The sequence below is a fragment of the Lathamus discolor genome, chromosome 13 (genome assembly GCF_037157495.1).
Source record: "Lathamus discolor isolate bLatDis1 chromosome 13, bLatDis1.hap1, whole genome shotgun sequence".
In the NCBI taxonomy this organism is placed as follows: domain Eukaryota; kingdom Metazoa; phylum Chordata; class Aves; order Psittaciformes; family Psittacidae; genus Lathamus; species Lathamus discolor.
The window spans coordinates 3,764,836-3,783,215 of NC_088896.1; the positions used below are offsets into that span (position 1 = coordinate 3,764,836).

An 18,380-nucleotide genomic window follows, 5' to 3' on the forward strand; every position below is an offset into this window, starting at 1 on the left:
CAAAAATCATTAATCAAAAAGAGTCAAGCTGGTCCACAATCACAAGCTCTCCAATCGCCTCAGAAGAGAAAAGAAGCACATAAAACTAGCTCAAATAAGAAAGAATATGAAAAAAACCCAGCACAAATACATGGGGATTAAAATGACGAAGGCCAGCAATGTATTAGCATTGCACACATAAAAAGTAACAATAAATCAACCTTTTAGTGCTTCATTAATGAGCAATGGGAAGCATTAGCTTTGATACTTGGCAGGAAAGCAGGACTATTGACAGATGACCCTGTGAGGGGTAAAGTGATAGTACTGCTCTTTCTGCTTTAGCCTTCCCTAAAGAGGTCAGCTGGGAACAGATGGCCAACAACCATCTGAACTGGTGCTGAGCTTGCAGATGATGACAGCTTCACAGAGGGATTTCATAGTGCTCTTCCTGCGGAGGGAGGCTTCACCCCACAATGGTAGCAGGACAGCAAGGAGCCACCAAGCAACCTGCTCCAGGGTCTCTGACATTTGTAATTCTGGTTTCCTCACCCAAAAGGGCTGGATACAATCGCAAGCAAGAATCTCAAGATGTGTTTCTAAGTCCTTCTTTCCCCATATTTGAGAAGAAGGAATGATCAAACTTCTCAAGAAAAATTCCACAAACTGGCAAGGAAAAAAAGGAGATGGCACTAAATATTTTGCTACCACTCCCAACAGGAAACCAGGCCAGCAAAAACAAGAACAGCTTAAAAAGGCCCTGGAGAAATCTGATGTTTCTCTGCTGGCTGGGCCTGATATAATTTACCATAAGACCAACTGTATCTAAGTCATCCCAGATTACCTTAAAGGATCAGCAGAAGATGGATGGCACTCTGGAACACTATAGCAAATGGCTAAGACTGTGCATGTAACTTAAAAGGGGAAGGGATAAAAACACCAGTAACAGCTGAATCTCCACACAAAATCTGTGGGGAGAACAAAGCCTGGATTTTTCTCCCTATACCATAGTTCCAGGTAGTTTTTATAAGGACTAATGAGAAATAATGTAAGCAAGTAACTGATTTTTCAGGCAAAATGCAAAGTTTTGTTAACAAGAACATGTGCATTTTTGTTGGGTTTTTTACCAAGAACAAGGTAGGGAACACAAGCTAAGCAAAACTACAGTAAAATACCCACAAAAGAAGTCACCTCAGCACCTCCCCTTCCAACAAGGCAAAGAACCAATGTATTTTTGTTGCAGTATGCCACATGTCCAACATTCTTATTAAGTACTTTACTGGCTTCGTAATCGTATGTATGAATACAGTATAGAGAACAACTGGCTAAACACCAGCTTTGGGGAGATAAAAATGAGATGTTTCAGCAGCTTTCAATCCAAAGGCAAAGCAACAACATCACATATGGTCAGAGTTCATCAGCTGCTGTTGTCCAGTTTGGGACTGTGGGTACAGCAACAGAGAAACAGCAACTGAAGACAGAAAACAGCGACAAGAAGGATCAGAGATCAAAAAGGCAGGGCCCTTGGCAAAAACTTTAAAGAGACTGCAACCCCTTCATTCAAGTAGGTGTTAAAGACAGATAAGAATGGAGTAAAATCTTTCTACTTTAGCTGTGTTAAGCAGCACTGAATTTAAATTGTACAAAGAAGATTTGGATTAGGCATAAAAAAATAATCTTCCACACTGTAGCATTTAAAAACCACCCAAACCAAACCACCCCACACATTAAAGGCATACCAAATCTTTATAAATACACATTTGGAAGAGAGAAGAGGGAAAACCTAAAGAAAGGAAAGCTTTTTATTAAGTAACACTGATACAAGACCACACCAACTCCACAACAGACACCATTAGACTGGAAACCGGAGGCCTCTACCCGTTCACAATGTAAAATCCTATAATACCCTTCCGAGGGAATTAATGGGGGGAAAGCCCTCAGTCAAACCACTGTGGACAGGATAAGTATATGGATAAGTTATATGTATAGGTGTGATCAATCAGCTTGAAACTAAACCCAGTAATTAGCAGGTTTGGCTGCATAATCTGTTCCTACAAGGAATCAAATGGAGCTTAGGAAGTAGTTTTGTTTGACCTCAATTTATAATTTATTAGTATCTTGTGTTGGAGTTCCTCACTGTCACATTGTGCCCTGTCCTGCACTTGTCACTCATTAATACATTATTTGCCTTGACAGGGGATTCCTTCGCTTCCTCTGGAACATCAAAATATCCCCCACTGCTAACAGCTGTGGGCCTACTTCTTTGATGCTCCCAGTACCTGATCAACTTACCTTGAAACATTTAAGACATATCTGATCTCCTAGCAGGCCCAGCAGTCTGATTTCTGCGGTCTCTTAGAAATTCCACATAAGTTCCTGCATGGAAACAGAGCACTAATGCTCTCATGTTTCCTCTTACTGTACAGTATAGTTTTGGCTCCATGTCTTTGTGTGTTTGCATTTATTTGATTTGTTACAGAGTACTGGTAGATACCTTCAGGCCTATGATGCTCTGTAGACCCTTCTCCACCTCAGCCTGTAATTGCGAGGGATTAGACTTGATCCCTCTGTACTCCCTTCCAGGCTTTCTTTAAACCACAGCACGCTTGACTGAGGTGCAAGACGTGCATGGACAACTTCATTCAGGACTGTAATTTGTTCAGGTGCAGAATGAAGCTGCTGCTTAAAGACATCCAAGAACACTACAGCATTAGTTAAGAACAGGGTGTGAAAAGCAACATATTCAAGTAAAGCATCTCACTGAAATTACAGGGTGATTTCAAGTTGCCCAAGAGACTGAATTAATAATCCTGCTCTTCCAATGGGTAAAATAGAAATCCCACGATCAGAAGAAAAAAGAGCATCTGCGTTACACACCTTGTCTCAAGCCTGCATCTCCAGCAGCAGTACATGGTGTTTCTAACATGTCCTGTTTTATTACTGGTTGAAGAGTAATAAAATACTGGCAGGACCTCAAGGAAAGTGCCAGCTGCTGTTGTTCTGCAGGACCCAGGCTCTAACTGGAAGTTTTCAATTCGCCCAGTGTTGACTTGTGTGTACATGAAGTAAGGTCACAACAAGGTAAACAACCACTGAAGTGAATTAAATTAGAACAAAAATAAAGCAGACTAGGTAGTTATTATCATTCAGGACATTTTTTAAAAGCATGGTGACCTGGTTTTAGCTCCTACTAGTTGATTACCAGTAACGAGAAGCAGGAAAAAGCCCCAAAGAAAAAGCCTCTATAAACTATGGATGCAGATCAACTGCAGGTGGTGAGGGATCGGAAGTTTGGTGAGACCATATCTGAGCACTGCCTGAATCCCAGTGAATCGTGTAGGGTTTGGGGGTTTTGTTTTTCATCTACAGACTTCATTTTGTTGAGATTCTCCGGGATCATTACCCGAGAGCAAGACCATACTAATGTGAAAATAGGAATGTTTCAGGAGACGTATGTTACACCTTCATTAATAAGTAGTGCAGACCAATAGGAGTGGATTTGCAGAGCAAAACTGTATGTGCACAGGACTTGGGAGCCACATGATTCCCATTACAAGTGACTTTATTAATTGAGAAGAGGCCCAGTCTGCTCCCACGCACCAAATGCTCACCTGCAGCAGGAAAGCATTAACTGCAACCTTGGAGCAAATCACACAGGAAGTTCTATTTAAAAGGAAACCAATATTTGCACTGCAAGACCACACCATGGTATCAAAGCACTGCAAGCAAGGACAATCAGAAGGTTTCCTTAAACATGAAACTCCCAATCTAAATTAACACACTAGTGCAGATGGTACTACAGGGAATGAAGCTGCTGTCACACAGGTACACCACCTCTCCTGTGAATGTGCTGCTCTCCATAGCACAGTCTGATTCTGATTAACGTTTTACAAACTCCACTCTGGAACAAATTAAGTAGTTAGTAGGGAAATGTGTAGTGTTCTAGACCATGCCCACAAAACCTCACCCTTGTAAACATTTCAGGCATGAACTGCATCAGAATTTGCTGCCTTAGTCTGCAGACAACACCTCCGCACAAAGTGCACCGCTCATGCTATGCAAGGACCAAGGAAAAGAAACACTCCCAAAACCCCCAGCTTGCATTATATCCACCACTCAAAGCAGGCTAGAAGCAGCAAGAAACATGCTATGAACGGCATCTCTCATCCCTCAGCAAACACAGACCTACTCCTCTCTAGGAAATTTAAGCTACACACCATAAACAGTTCAGATAACTGGGTTTATTTTCACAGCACTGCCTCCCTTCCAGGCCTGATGAAATTTACCAGCAGCTGATCCAGCATCTGGTCCAGAGCTCTTCCCCAGTCTTCCTGGGACATAATACACAAAGGAAAACAGCTTCAGAATCCAGCAGCTGAGCAAGAGCACAGCATGTTGGTCTCTCTCCAGATACTACGTTTGCTATTTTGGTTTCTGCACATACTTCAGAAGACAAGAGCCCTGTGCAAAGAGAGGCAAAGCCCCACACTGATGAATTACAGAAACACAGGATCAGACTGGTTTGGGTTGAAAGGGACCTTAACGCTCATTCAGTTCCAACCCCCTGCCACGGGCAGGGCCACCTTCCACTAGAGCAGCTTGCTCCTGGCCCCATCCAACCTGGCCTTGAATACTGCCAGGGATGGGGCAGCCACAGCTTCTCTGGGCACCCTGTGCCAGGGCCTCAGCACCTACTGAAACTGTTCAACCCAGTATCACTGGTGAACTGACCTAGAAGAAGCAGCAACCTACAGACAAGTTTCTGGCTCAAACTGTTTAGCTGGACTTGAAGAAAATGTCAGAGGACCACTGCTTCCTGGTGCACTGCACAGAGATACTGCAAAGGAGGCGGCCAGGAAATGGGAACAGGAGCCACAGCTCTACAGGATGTTTTTCCACACAGCACAGCTGAGCACTTCCCAGGACAGAGGAGGCTGGAGGAGATGGTCAGCTGCCCCACAGCAACAGGACAGGACGGACAACGTGTGCTGCAAGACAGACAACAGGAACACTGCTGCTGTGTGGCACACCCTCACACCCTTCAGGCAAACACCACTAAACCTTCATGTTTCTTTGTTAGAACAAACAAAAACAAAACCAAAATCACACAAGAAAGCCAAGCTTGCATAACTAAAATCATGTACCATTTCATGCAAAGGGATTTCCAACACCCTACTCCTTCTTTCCCGCTCTTCCATCACAGTCACATACCAGTACTCAACTTTCTCTGAGCCCAGTCCCTTTGCTTCCAGCAGGTGAAAGCCCATTCAACTCACTGAAGGAGCTGAAAGCCAGGCTGGTACTGTCACATATGTCAAGGCAGAAGACACAACCTACAGGATCAAAAAAAGTAGTCAACAGCATGTGTGCTGAAGACAAATATGCTTATGAAGCTGAGGTTTCTGGTATTTCTTTTGGGGAAAAGGGTGGTGCCAACGCATCTTCAACAAAAGGCAGCAGCTTACAGCAGTGGCTCCAGTGGGATTAAAAAGGCCCTTGAAGGTGAGGTGTGGAGAAAATGATTCTTGTTTAGGTAAAGCCCCTGCCATGGGCACAGTAGAAAAATGCATCTGCACTTCCCTTACTCTCACTAAGGTATCCCATACAGGGAAGGGGCCTCTGCCATCTCCTTGCAGAGATCCCTTGGTGTCACTCAGAACGCACCAGGGGAGGTACGGGACACTGCTGCAAACCTTAACTCCAGGAGGCTCATGGAGAGAGACCTGGATTGGAGAGTAAAAGGACAGTGCTCTCATAGGGAGGATGTGTCTCAATATTTAGAATTAGAAAAATAATGACACTATTCCTTCATACTGTAGAGCTCAGAACATACTCCACAGTACAAGCCCTGCTAGCAGCAGCAACAGGAAGGGGGTACATGGTGAAAGAACATAAAAGGCATAAAGCAGCTAATACAAGGTGTGCGTAAGCTAGTCTAGGGTACACTGGGTGTAAGGAACAAGATGCTCTCCACACTGCACACAGGCTGCAGTGGAGAACTGATGTTCCACACTATGGGTGTAAACCACGTGACTATCCTTGCTCCCAGGCACAGACCTAGGTGGATGCACAGCTCCAGGTGGATGCACAGCTCCTGACATAACAAGGCAAGATAAGAAGAAAAAGGGAAAAGAGGTATCAACAGAACTCCTTGTTGTAAAAACCAGAAGGAAGATAAATTTAAGGGTAATATGGAGACTTCTGTTCTTGTAAAACATTTATTCTTCTAAAAGAGTTCAGAATACATAAACCCGTAATTTCCTCCTCCTGCATTTTTACGTTTGCTTGGTGAGCTCATTGAACATGCAAGTTGTTGTCTTCAAGTTTTCCAAATACCATTCTATTTAAAGGCACTGTGAATAGGGAATTCAATTTATCAAATGAATGAAAGAAGAATTCTTAGCAGGAACCCTGGTGAGCTAATCAAGAGTCACAATAAAATGTCAGGGGTCCTGGAATTCTCTGCAGGAGGTTAACGCCAGATTTGATCCGAGTCAAGGAAGACAAAACATACTATTAAACTGTACTAAGAGTTGTGCACTGTGAATATGTTAAAGTTTAAACACAAATGAAGAAATTCTACTTCATTGTTTTAAACACTTTTTGTATTTTCTTAGTGCTTAACTACAAAAACCAAAATGCTGCCCACCATCATTCAACTTAAATACTTTTTGAAGCCATTTAGTGCATCTTCAGCTGCAATGTTGTTTTGAAAAATCAATACAGCAACGTAACTTGAGGTAAGAACCTTTACATTATTTTGTACCTATCACTAGGCTTGCAATGGAACCCCCCAAATTCAGAAAAAGCCATTCTATCATTCAAGATGAAGGAAACAGCAAGGTCCAAACTAGAACTTTCCCCTCCACGAACTTCCCAGAGTCTAAAAGAACTCTGCATTGCTGAAAATATAACCCTGATTTCCATAAAGTTAATCAAGTTTCAAAGTTCTCTGTTGCTCCACTTCATTTTCAATAGTAAAAGCATCTGGATGCCAATTCCTGCCAATAATAAATTAGAACAGAGCCCCCATCAGAATGGGACATCATCCACTTCTCGACTTAGCAAATGAACAGCATCTTCATGGGGAGAAGAGAGACAGGGTGGGGGGAGAGATGGGGAATGGAAATAGCCATAGATGATCTTCCCAGACAGGAAAACCAGCTGCAGTAAATACCACTTTGGAAATCAATTTATGGTCAATTATGATCTTAGTAATAACTATTTTATGCCTTCAGTTAGTCCATGAAACACCCAGGGGAGCAAATATTCTCAGAAACACATCCAAAATGTCTCCAAGTCAGTTACGTGATCAGTAGATGCAGACAGAATTCCAGAAAGACTAGCACTTGCTTGTCTGGATGCTGATAGATGGACTGGACTGGGGCAGGGGGGAGCCACAATTCCAGTGCAGTTGCACTATCAAGAGTGTTTCAGCTAAAACAGATGATATCCATCAGTCTGGGTTATTTGCTTCAAAAGCGGGGGTGGGGAAGGGAGAGTTGTGGTCACTGCAGTGTTTGACCTAGAAATTTGTGAAGAACATTTCATCTTCACAAATGCAAGAAAAAACTTAAAGTTGAGGGCCTCTTTTAAGCAAGCCAGTATGTCAGTATCCATCCAGTAACACAACCACTGCTTTATTCAAACATCACAAATTAAGTGTGGTATCACAGTACAGAGACTGACATCACTACATCATGTACTGCTGGTGCCCTCTGAGACTCCCTTAACTTGGATTGTTCTCTTTAAAAGTGAAGGACTTGTAAGGGTTTCATTAGAAGAACAGAAACAGTAAAAAATGACACATTCACCAAGCCCAGTAATTCCTATATAGCATCTTTCACCTGAACTGGTACTATGGATACAGACTCTCCTCCTCAATAGCAGCAATTCTGTTACTGTGACAGACCAAATTTAGTTCCACATCTGGATCAGACAGCTCTGTTTTATGACGCTCATACTAAAAATACTATATAGCATTCAGATTGCTACCACCAGGCTTTTTTCCTTCCTTACATGATGCAGTTTTCATATTAATTTTTGAAAGGCTTAAAAAGATAAATATATACCTCTTCATAGTATACATCAGCTAATGTTATGCAAAGAGAAACTCCATAGTTTCATAAGCAGGAAAATGAAGAGTTGTGTTATAAACACATGTGATCAGCGCTCTTATACCAATAGGTTATATTTAGCTAACAGCAGTATTTTGCAGCAGCACAAAACAAGAAGGTGGTACAATATTGTGTGCTTACAGCATCAATGCCACAATACTATGAAGAGAGAGGAATGATTAAATTTGCAGAGATGTAACATCTTTTGTTGTACGGCCAGAGAGTAAGTGGCAAACTTGCAAGTGGAGAATTCATTTCAAGGTTGAAAATGTAGGAAAAATCCAGGCAACCATTGGAAGCAATTCTCCTGTGTTAAGTAAGCTTGTGCAATTGATTAAAAACATTGAGAGCAGAGGAAACTGAGACCTACAGATAGAAAAGAATGTTAGTGAAGAACCCTACTCCAGACTGGCTTTGGTAATACACCGTGTAAAGTCTTCCTTGATTTACACACAGGTCATTAGGCTATGCCTGCAGTGCTAGTGAAGTTGTTAACTTCCCATTTCATATGAAGTATCTTCAAGGCTATAATGAACATACACAGAGTTCAAGCAAAAATACTACAACCAATGCCAAAGACTACCTTCTATGGTCTTCTATTAATGATCCTGTAAGACAATCCAGTGAAATGGCAGTCAGTATATCATGCATCTGTACAGCTGAATTTGTGTTTGCACTGTCACTGAACTTTTTCTAGATGGTCTGTGTTCAAGCTGATGTTCTCTTGTTTACCAATAACAAGCTACTGTTTATAAACAAGCATCTCCATTGTCAGAACCCATGATGTTACCATCAGCCATGAAAAGGGTTTGGAATTCTGAAGAACTAGGAAGACCTGAGAGTCCAGAGCAGGACTGGGAAGCAGGTTGACACAACAGAGGTATCTGTCTGAGCTGAAAATAGACTTGGCAGAAGTCAGCTTGAACTAACAATCGATACGTGTACACACTGACCACCCAGACTGGTATCCAAGCCACTGTGAGTGCTCTGTAGCCCTCAAACAAAACAAAAAGCTCTTCCACTCCTCATCAGGAAGTCTTGCAACACAGTGCAAGAGAGAAAGAAAACTGGAAACTTCAGGCAGAGAGCACATAGAAGTGTGGGGGGAAGGAGTAGGAAGGAAAGCAGCACATATAAGAAAAAACACATACGGCATTCTAGGAGACAGCTCTTGACCAAGATCATAACAAAGGCACTACCGACTATCCCTTCAGAAAGTCACCACAGGAAAACATGTGGAGACCCCATAAACGAGAATGGAGAGGGCTTGGAGGTGGGAGGGGTAAAAAAAAGAATGGATTCACCCCCACAAAACCCCCATGGGCCACACTGAGCATTTCATAGCCCCGGGGGTGGTTTTCTTCCACCACCCGGGGGGGTGGGGTGTTATCTTTCCTAAATAAGCCTATACCTGGTAGTTGCAGGATAACTATTTTGAGACCTATAAACATATTTTTCTCTGGGGCTTCATTACCACACAGGATGCCAACGGAAATTAAAAAAAAAAAAATAGAATAAAAAACAAAAACAAAAAAAAAAAAAAAAAAAAAAAAGAAAAAGAAAAAATCTCAATCTCCATCAATCCAGAGCTTCCTGCTATAAAAGCCCAAAAGCCAAGGGATAACTATTAGCTATTTTTAATCCAAAGCAATAAGCAATTGTTAACATTTCTCATAAGCAAGCTTCCAAAACAGCCTTTCCTGATTGAAATCTAAGTAAATGTGCATCTAGTTTGCCATTTTTTAAATGGCTGTACATTTCAAAACAGTGAAAAAGCAAGCTGCAGATAGCTGTTTATTACAAATGACTTCCACCTCCATAGCCCTCAAAGGCAAACTATAAAGCTGAGTGCAGAGCTAGACAATCTGGGCACCCAGCCATAAAACATCACTGCTGCAGCACAGATAACTGTTCTCACTTGCAAGCCATCCTTGGCTGGAAACCCACAGGGAAGAGCTCCAGAAAGCAGACCTCACTACCATCAAAGCTTCTAATGTTTTAACATTGAATTCCAACTACATTCTAAACCTCAACACTGAAAAATTACAGTGCTGATGCACACCCAGGGCTAAGACCAAAACTAACTCACATTTTGATGCTTAGTACCCTGAACCATGAGACTTGAGAACAGCTGGTTATTTTACAGATGTCTTCAGTGAAAGCAGCCTTTTTATCGGAATGAAGACAGAGAAGTGACATTTCTTAAAAAGACAAAGGATCAGATGCATATTTTGAAGTACTTCAGCATTTTCTGCAGCGATACAATCTTTGGTACAGGCTTAAAGAGCACTGTAGTTATTCTGTGCAAGAACAGTTTGTTGTGATAATCAAATTCAGACATTTTTCTTTACTGTAGGAGATTTTAAAACATTAACAAGGCAGGAGGCTGTACAAATAGCCTCAGAAAATACCTATAACTGTGTATAGGAATCAAAATAAAGTTAATCATGTTTAAGTAATGATAAAATCAGCTGAAGTACATCTGGTAATTAAGATGTAAAACTAAGCTGTGCTTTCGGTAGACAATTTTCATCAATAGCTCAGATTCCTAAAGGAAGATCAAATAATACTTTGATTCCTCTGCTTTCATACATTAAGAATAATCATGTTTCATTTTACCACTAGCATTTACTGGTGAAGAGACTGTGCACAGAACATAGATCACTTAGTAATGCAATTTACTGTCACTTCTAGATCATCTCCCCATTCAATAACGTATACTGCTCTTCTAAATACTATTTGCCCTGGCTGATATCTTCATAATACAGCTGAAAACCTCAAGACATTATCACTAGAAGGCATCAGCTGATCCTAAATTGGCTAGACTGCCTCGTCACAGGCATTTAAGAGGTTTCCTTATCATTCATCTTTAATACTAAGGGATCGACAGGCTCCTACCTGCAGCTACTAGGCCAAAGGGAAACCTTCTAATGGTATTACCATTATCTTGTAATCTGAATTTTAAACAATTAAAACAATAGCACTTTGGTGCTGCACATCTCTACTGTAACCAAAGATGATAAATTTTTCAGCACTTCTCATGTTCAAAGTCTTAAAGAAAGCACTGATTTTTTTTACAAAGCAGCAATCCGCATGCCACATTTCAGCTGTACCCTCCTCAAAGAAACGCAGCACAGGAACAGGCACTGAGCTGCAAGTCATCAACAGGGATTATTTTGTTTACTTAAGGTTTGGCCAGTTTATTTTTAAATGTGCATTTCGGTGCTATCTAGCAATTCTTTCCAAATGAAAGCCTCTCTTCTCTGAAGCAAGGGATGGCTCCACCCCGACCTCCTCCTCCTCCAGCTTGGTTTGGAAGGGGGCCAGATGACAGCACTGGCGAAGGCGCGTGTTTATCTCTGCGAGGCCAGCTGCTAAGTTAACGTATTACCCGTTCCCACATACGCCAGCCCTGGTTAAGTCTGCACAGCTAAAACTGAAAGTAAGCGCTGCCATTGGGCTTTTAATACCTAACTTAACACGAAGGAGGAAAGGTGTCTACATCGTGTTGGATGGACTGTAAAAGTGTGGGGCACTCTTGAGTTAACAGCAGGCTGCAAATCCCTTGCATGAATAAAATTCCCTGGCCTTTCTGAATGAAAGCCAGAAAACCAACAGGGTTTATTTCTAGACTAATTTAAACCTGTACTGTCTATAAAATTGCAATTCAGCAACTGTTTACTTCAAAACACAAAGAGACTACAGCCCCTGCTTGACAGAACCTTTAACTTTACCCCTTTATTGTTACTCCAGCTAGGCAAAGTAAGGAACCTGGGAGCTTTGAGAACCTGAACTAAGAATCTTCGCGTTAAAAGTACTCTTATGTCCAATTACGCTATTTCTCATATTCAGGAAATTTCATCCTATTATTTTCCCAAGTCTGAAAAAGCTTCTTAAAAAAAACAAAAAAACAAAAAAAAAACCACCCCCCCCCAAAAAAAAACCAAACCTAAGCCTTCTTTCCCTTAAGCATCAGCTAAAGATAACAAAAGTCAACAAAAGCATAGATATTTTAATAGGAAAGATAAACCCCGGAAAAGAAATTAAGCCAAAGAGCTGGATTTTTCACTCATCTCAGCAAGCTCCAGCAGGCTTCGCAATAGCAGGTAAGATAGATAAGCTTCATCCAGGCACAGGTGATCAGAATTGGAAAAATGCAGATGCCAGGTCAAAAGGGTGAACCCTGAAGTTACCAAATGCTCCTTGACATCAAGACCCATGGGCAGTACCCCAGAGTAAACTCGGCTACACTTTGTGCTAGCACAGCAGTGGCACAGCCAGAGGCTCCCCACAAGTACAGGGCCAGCAAGTGGGACTGACACCTCACACCGAAAGCCTCATTGCAAAATAATCAATGTACTGCAACAGATGTAAACTGCACACATAAAAGGACTTTATATCATTCACCACCAGGTTCAAGTCAGCTTTTAGCCTGATGCATTTCGATGTTTGAATCTGTCAGTATGAGAATCCACAACGGGAACAGAAACGTTAAAATACGTATGATCTATTACACTGAGATCCAGCAGAGCTCTCAATAAAGATGTTTGTCTGCCTTGGTTTATTCATTACGAGAAATGCTTAATCAAAAGCACAGAATATTGCCTAAAATACAGCCCCTATTAATCTGCATCACTCTTGCCCTGAAGGAAGCCCTGAACTGCTCCAGCATCCAGCAGTTTTCATGGTGGCAGCAACCGCTCAGCCAAGGCTGAACCCATCTTATCACACAGGCTGTGCGCCAGCCAGGTAACTTCGAGTCAGAACAGATCTGTTCTCCTCTGAAGATAAGGTCAAAGCAACACAAGGCATTATTTCCCTACTGTTAGTCTCCTTAAACAATCATGTCTACTAAAAAAAGTTCGTATCGATTTGATTTATTGTCGTTTTCTTGTAGTTACAGGCTCAATAGTCACAGCACCCAACACCCGTGCATAACAGCCTCCGTGATCTCACCCCCAAATACATCATTAGTCCCACAAATTAAAGAAGCCTCCCACCGGCTAAATCAGTTTTTCCCTGCTAGTTGCATACAAACTCAGACATTGATACTTTAACGTTGTGGAAATAATCCCAGAAGCCAGAGCAGAAACACCATCGCATCCGGGGGGCAGGCTGCCCAGCACACACCATTTTGGATTCACAAATCCCATTGGATATCCGAAAGCTTTCTGAATTTGAGGAACCGCAATTACGGAGAACTATGTGATTTGCTAAGCACAGGCTGCACCCACTGCAAGTCTCCTACTACTTCCTTGGGAAACACGGGGGGAAGCAGGGAGAACTGGCGTGTTCCTTTCGATAAATAAAGTAATATCCGATAGGAAACTGCATTTTTATTCTCAGGCGTCAGTGAAGCCAAGAAAACCTGCCCACTGTACGTAATTAGGGCAAGATTCTAAAGGCACGGCTTGCCCAGGAGCAGTGCAGATGTTCTCCTGCTGCTGTGCACTGGCATTGTCCTCAGCTCTAACGAGCACTGCAACAACCCCCGCCCCAGCAGCAGCCCCCCAACACCGTGGTTTAGTGGGGTTCTTATTACCTTCACTGGCCTCACGTCCAGAGCCAACCGCAGTCTATAAATCAGCCTAAACTCATCAGATCCATCTCTGCACTCTCGTATGTAGCTGCATGGAACTGCCATGGGTATGACGTACTACAGATTATTTCTAAATTTAAACTGTTACATTAACTCAATAAACGTCTTCCCACAGATAACGCTCGAGTTGTAGCAGAAACTAAGGTAGCCACAAAGTAACACTAGTAGAATTGGATTGGATGGAAAAAGAGGGAAATAAAAACCAATTGAGTTCGATAAATCCCGTAATTGGACCGTCAACTAATTACGTATTAAGAAGATTAACCTTTGACACAAACTTGTGATACAAACAAAGAAGATTCAAACAATTAATAAACTCGCAGCGTTGCCACATTTCTCAGGTTAACAGCTCAGCCCTCCCCAGTTTCTTCCCAGTTAAAAGCACAAATCGTTTAATGTTCTCTTCCCCACTGGGTATTCCGGGCTTAGACGAAGACCTCTGAGAAAATTCCAGTAGATCCTCACAGTCTCATTACAGGGGGAAACAGAGAGGGAAAAAGAATGGATGTGGAGGCGGTTAACTTGCACCAGAAAGCAGCCACGAAGGCCACCGCTGAGCCTCAGCCGCTGGCCCAGCACATCACTGCTGACCATACCCACAACCTCCCACTTTCCAGACTTGGGATCTTTCCCACCAGGGTAATTTCCAGGCGCGTTGAGTTATAAAGCAAGTGCAGGCTCTAATATGCCTACAAGAGAATCTGTCTTCCTGTCCAAGGCGCACCACAGCCTCAGGAATAGCACTTGGCTGTTTTGCACATAGAAGCTGTTTGAACTGGGAAAAGGTACATAAAAAAATACTGAATTCATTCTAGCATGGGAAAAACGTATTTCTGCAAGTTGTTTAAAGAAAAAAAAATTAAAAATGAAATTTTTTGTTTTCGGGTGCTACCCATTTCACTAACAGTAAAACACAGTAATAATAATCTGGGTTAGACTTGGAAGGAAGAGGTAAACGCTGCCTTAACAGGTCCCTTCCACTGCTGACTTCTACCATGCCCAGATTAAAGAAAGCCTATTCCCCCTTCTTACCTTTTAGTCTTTTCTTTATGGGGCTCTTTGGCAGCTTTCGATTCAGTCTTGCTGTAAGGAAACAAGTATTTTGTCTACCGTGTAGGGGTCTTTCTGACGTGTTCCTTTCTTATTCTAATGCTTTAAGTTTTGTTTTTGTAAGTGTACCCGTAATTTCACGACTCTGAATACGAAAAAATCTCACACGGCCAAAGAAAAAAAATTAGGTTTTTTTTGTTGTTGCTGTCGTCTAACCCCCCACAAAAAAAAAAAATAAAAATTTGCCACACACAAGGAAAAAAAAATACCCAACAGATCAACAGGAAAACGCTATCCAAGTAGAAAAGCAAAGAGCTTCAGTGTTATCCAGCCCAGAGAAGAAGTGCAGCAAAAGCAGGTCCAATTCCAAATCAAGCTTTTGATTTCCAGTGAAGCAAAAAAGGAAAAATAAAAATAAGACCAAGAAACCAAGACAAAAATACACGTTCAAGTCCCCAGCTAAATTTTTGCACGAGTGCGTCTTAAATACAAGTTTGTTTTTACGTGTTGCAGCAAAACCCACGAAAGCCAGGATTTGGAGTTGATCGGGGTGAGTTCTCGTGTGTGTGTCTTGATGGGTTCTCAGTCCACATGGAGGAGCATCTGAGGGGGTTTCAAAAGTGCAAATTAAAAAGAGAAACCGGGATCCAGAAGAGAGTTTTAAGATGGATCTCCTCTCAAAGAAAAGGAAAAAAATAAGGAAAAAAAGAAATTAAAAAATCCCAGCACGGAGCCACGGGGGATCCGGAGTCTCACATAGGCTCGGGGCAGGCGCGTCCCGCCGGCTCTGGCTCGGGGTCGGTCGTGGGGCGCAGGGCCCGCGGCAGTCTCTCGGGGAGGAGGATCCGCGCTCCTATGGCGGGGAGCCCGAAGCGACCCACCAGCCCCTGGGCGGGAGGAGGATTCCGCAGCCGCTCTGGCAGGAAGGAGCGGGCGCGGGGAGGGGATCCGAGGAGGAGGATCCAGCAAAGTCTTTCAGGGAGGGAGGGTTGAGGGGACGCGCCGGGGGGAGCCCAGCAGTTCGTCTGCCTCGCTCGCACAGGGGAGCCGCGGGCAGGAGGAGGAGGAGGGAGATCCCGCGGGCTCGCTCCGTCTCCTCCGCAGGGATCCGGGCGGGCAGGAGGCTGCAGCAGCAGAGCCCCTCGCCGCGGGGCAGGGACGCCGGTGCCCCCAGGGGCAGGCGGGGAGCGGAGGGAAGCTGGGGGCCGAGGCGGCAGCGTCTCCCCAGGGGCTGCAGCAGCGCCGCGGGCAGAGCCGGTCGGGCAGGCAGGCAGGCAGGCAGGCGGGCGGGCAGCCGGGCTCGCTGGCGGAGGCTGAGGTGGGGGGGGGGGGGGGGGGGCCGCAGCGCCTCTCTCCGTCGCTCCCGCTCACTCTCGCCTCGTCCGCTCGCAGGCAGGCGGTGCCGGGCTCAGTGCTGCCGGGCCGGTCCCCCGCTCCTCCGCGCTGCCGCCGCCGCCGCCGCTGCTGCCGCCACCTCCAGGGCCGCCGCCGCCGCCGCCGTCCTCAGGAGCAGAGCTGCTGCTGCTGCCGCCGCGGCCATTTTGTTGCTGACTGACAAGAGCCCCGCCAGGCAGCGCGAGACCGCGGGCAGGCGCCGCCGCGCGCTCCCCCCTCCCCTCCCCTCCGCGCGCTGACCTCAAACAGGAAGTCTGCGCCCCTCACCGCCACCCCCCCTCCCGCGCGGGGCCACGTGACAGGGGAGCTCCCCGCCACATGCAAATGAGCGCTGCGGTCGCAGCCAAACAGCGGCGAGGCCGCGCGCCCGGCCCCGCCCCCACTTCCCCCCCCCCCCCCCCCCCCCCTCTTTGCCGCGGCGGCGCGCGCTCTTCCCGCCGCCGCGCGCGCCACCCCCTCCCCTCGCGGGGTGCGGGGTTGGGGGGGGGGGGGGGAAGAACAAGAGGGGGTGATTGGGCACTGAGACCCCCAGGGCAAGGGAGCCCTGCGAGCCGTGGGCCAGCCCCGCGCTGAGAAACCCTCCTGGGAAGGGGGGGGGGAACAGGGCCCCACTGCACCCCAAAGGTGCCCCCTGGCCCGCGGGCCCCCACCCGTGCAAAGAACCCCGCGGGGTTTATGGGCACCCGGGCACGTGTTGGGGACACAGGCTGCGTGCGTCCGAGTAAATGCGCTCCTGTGTATGTGTGCGTATACATACGCACATGCTCGTGCATGCACAGGCACGTGTTCACGTACACTGTGCATGAACACATTCCACATGTGCATACACACACACACATTGAACATATACACACACACGTGCAACACACGCACAGACATGCATGCACAGATGCATACCCGTGCAGGCACAGGCACAAGCACGTATGCACATGCACGCACAAGCACAGGCATCCATATGCACAGGCATATCCATGCACAGGCACCCATATGTACATACACACGTGCAACAGGCACATGCATGCACAGGTACACATCGCACTGAACACTTGGTTTAGGCTGGACATGCGTGAACAGGTACACGCAGCCCTCCAGGACACACTCCTGGATCCCACTGCCAGTGCCCCGGCCCAGGCTGGCCCCAGCCACCAGCGGGGACGTGGGTCCCTACCCCACTGCTGACAAACAATAGTGGCAAGTGAGATGTTGTAAATGAACTCGTGGGGAACCGAACCAGGGAGTCGTTAGGAACTGTGGAGCAGTGCACCGGGGAGCAGGGAGACATGTTCCAGGGGGATGCTTCTGGTTCACCCCCCAAACCCACATTAACTGTTTGTAGGTTTGAGCAGAAACTCAGGGTCTGTTCTCAAAACACCACGGCGAGAGTGCAGTGCAAACAAAACCGAGTCATTTTCGCTAAAAATCGTTGTGTCTAGGTCTCTCAGCAGATCCCTCTGGTTCTCTCTCCTCTCCTGCTTCCTCTACCCCTCCTGCAGTGAACGTTTTGGGAAATGCAAGGAAATCTACAGCCTGGATCTTTATGTGGGTTACAGAGCAGGGCGTTCACTGCCGCAAGGAGGATGACACACACAGCAGGAGATGGGGGGGAATAAGGAAAGGACGGTCCCAGTATGATCTCTGTCGGGATTTGTGAGCCAAAGCCATCCTGGCAGCTCCCGGGCAAGCGGCACCGGGAGCCCCTTGACCACTGGAGGGAGCCCATATTGTGCCAGACTGCAACCGTAATGCTGGGTGGAAGACACAAACTCATCAGATAAGAGCTATCGGATCGCTGTAGTCAGAGCAAAGTGTCTGCTTAGGGTCAGACCGTGGTCTGTGTAGATGCAGAATGTTATCAAATCAGATTTAAAAAGCCCCATTGTACTTCATCAGCGCAAAGAAAGGGAAAATTACTACGAAGTGGGGGGAGGATGTTTCCCACATCTCGAATGTCAGTCTGGCACCTCTCACCAGGAGTGAAGCCATACACCGCGATGGTGGCAGACCTGGAGTCGAGTGGAAATACCTTCGGGCTCCTTGTGCCATCCCAGGAGCAGCTCCGGTGCCACTGCGAGTCATTGGCACAGCTCCGCGCTTGTTCTTAACTTAAATGTAGGTCACCACCTATAGACTCCTTCGCACAGGGACCGCCCCAGAGCAGCAGGAGGTTGCCACACAGCTTCTTGCGACAGAGATTTTGCTCCTGATAAGCCAACAGCCCCACGGAAGCAGCAGAACCGATAAAG

The 18,380-nt window shown here is 45.5% G+C and overlaps 1 protein-coding gene across 9 annotated transcripts in view; it reads right to left on the reverse strand.

Annotated features, from left to right (window-relative positions):
• The window catches only part of TNRC6C (trinucleotide repeat containing adaptor 6C), a 104,607-nt gene extending 88,528 nt beyond the window's left edge, over positions 1–16,079 (reverse strand). For 7 of the 9 annotated variants that reach the window (XM_065693976.1, XM_065693981.1, XM_065693978.1 and 4 more), the window contains exons 1-2: positions 15,499–16,079; positions 14,725–14,775 (exon numbers count right to left, since the gene is read on the reverse strand). The gene's annotated coding sequence lies outside the window, so the exon portion shown is untranslated. Of the gene's footprint in view, positions 1–14,724; positions 15,346–15,498 lie in introns of all 9 variants that reach the window. The other 2 variants (XM_065693984.1, XM_065693977.1) reach the window with 2 other exon arrangements.
• Between the last annotated feature and the right edge of the window lie 2,301 nt (positions 16,080–18,380).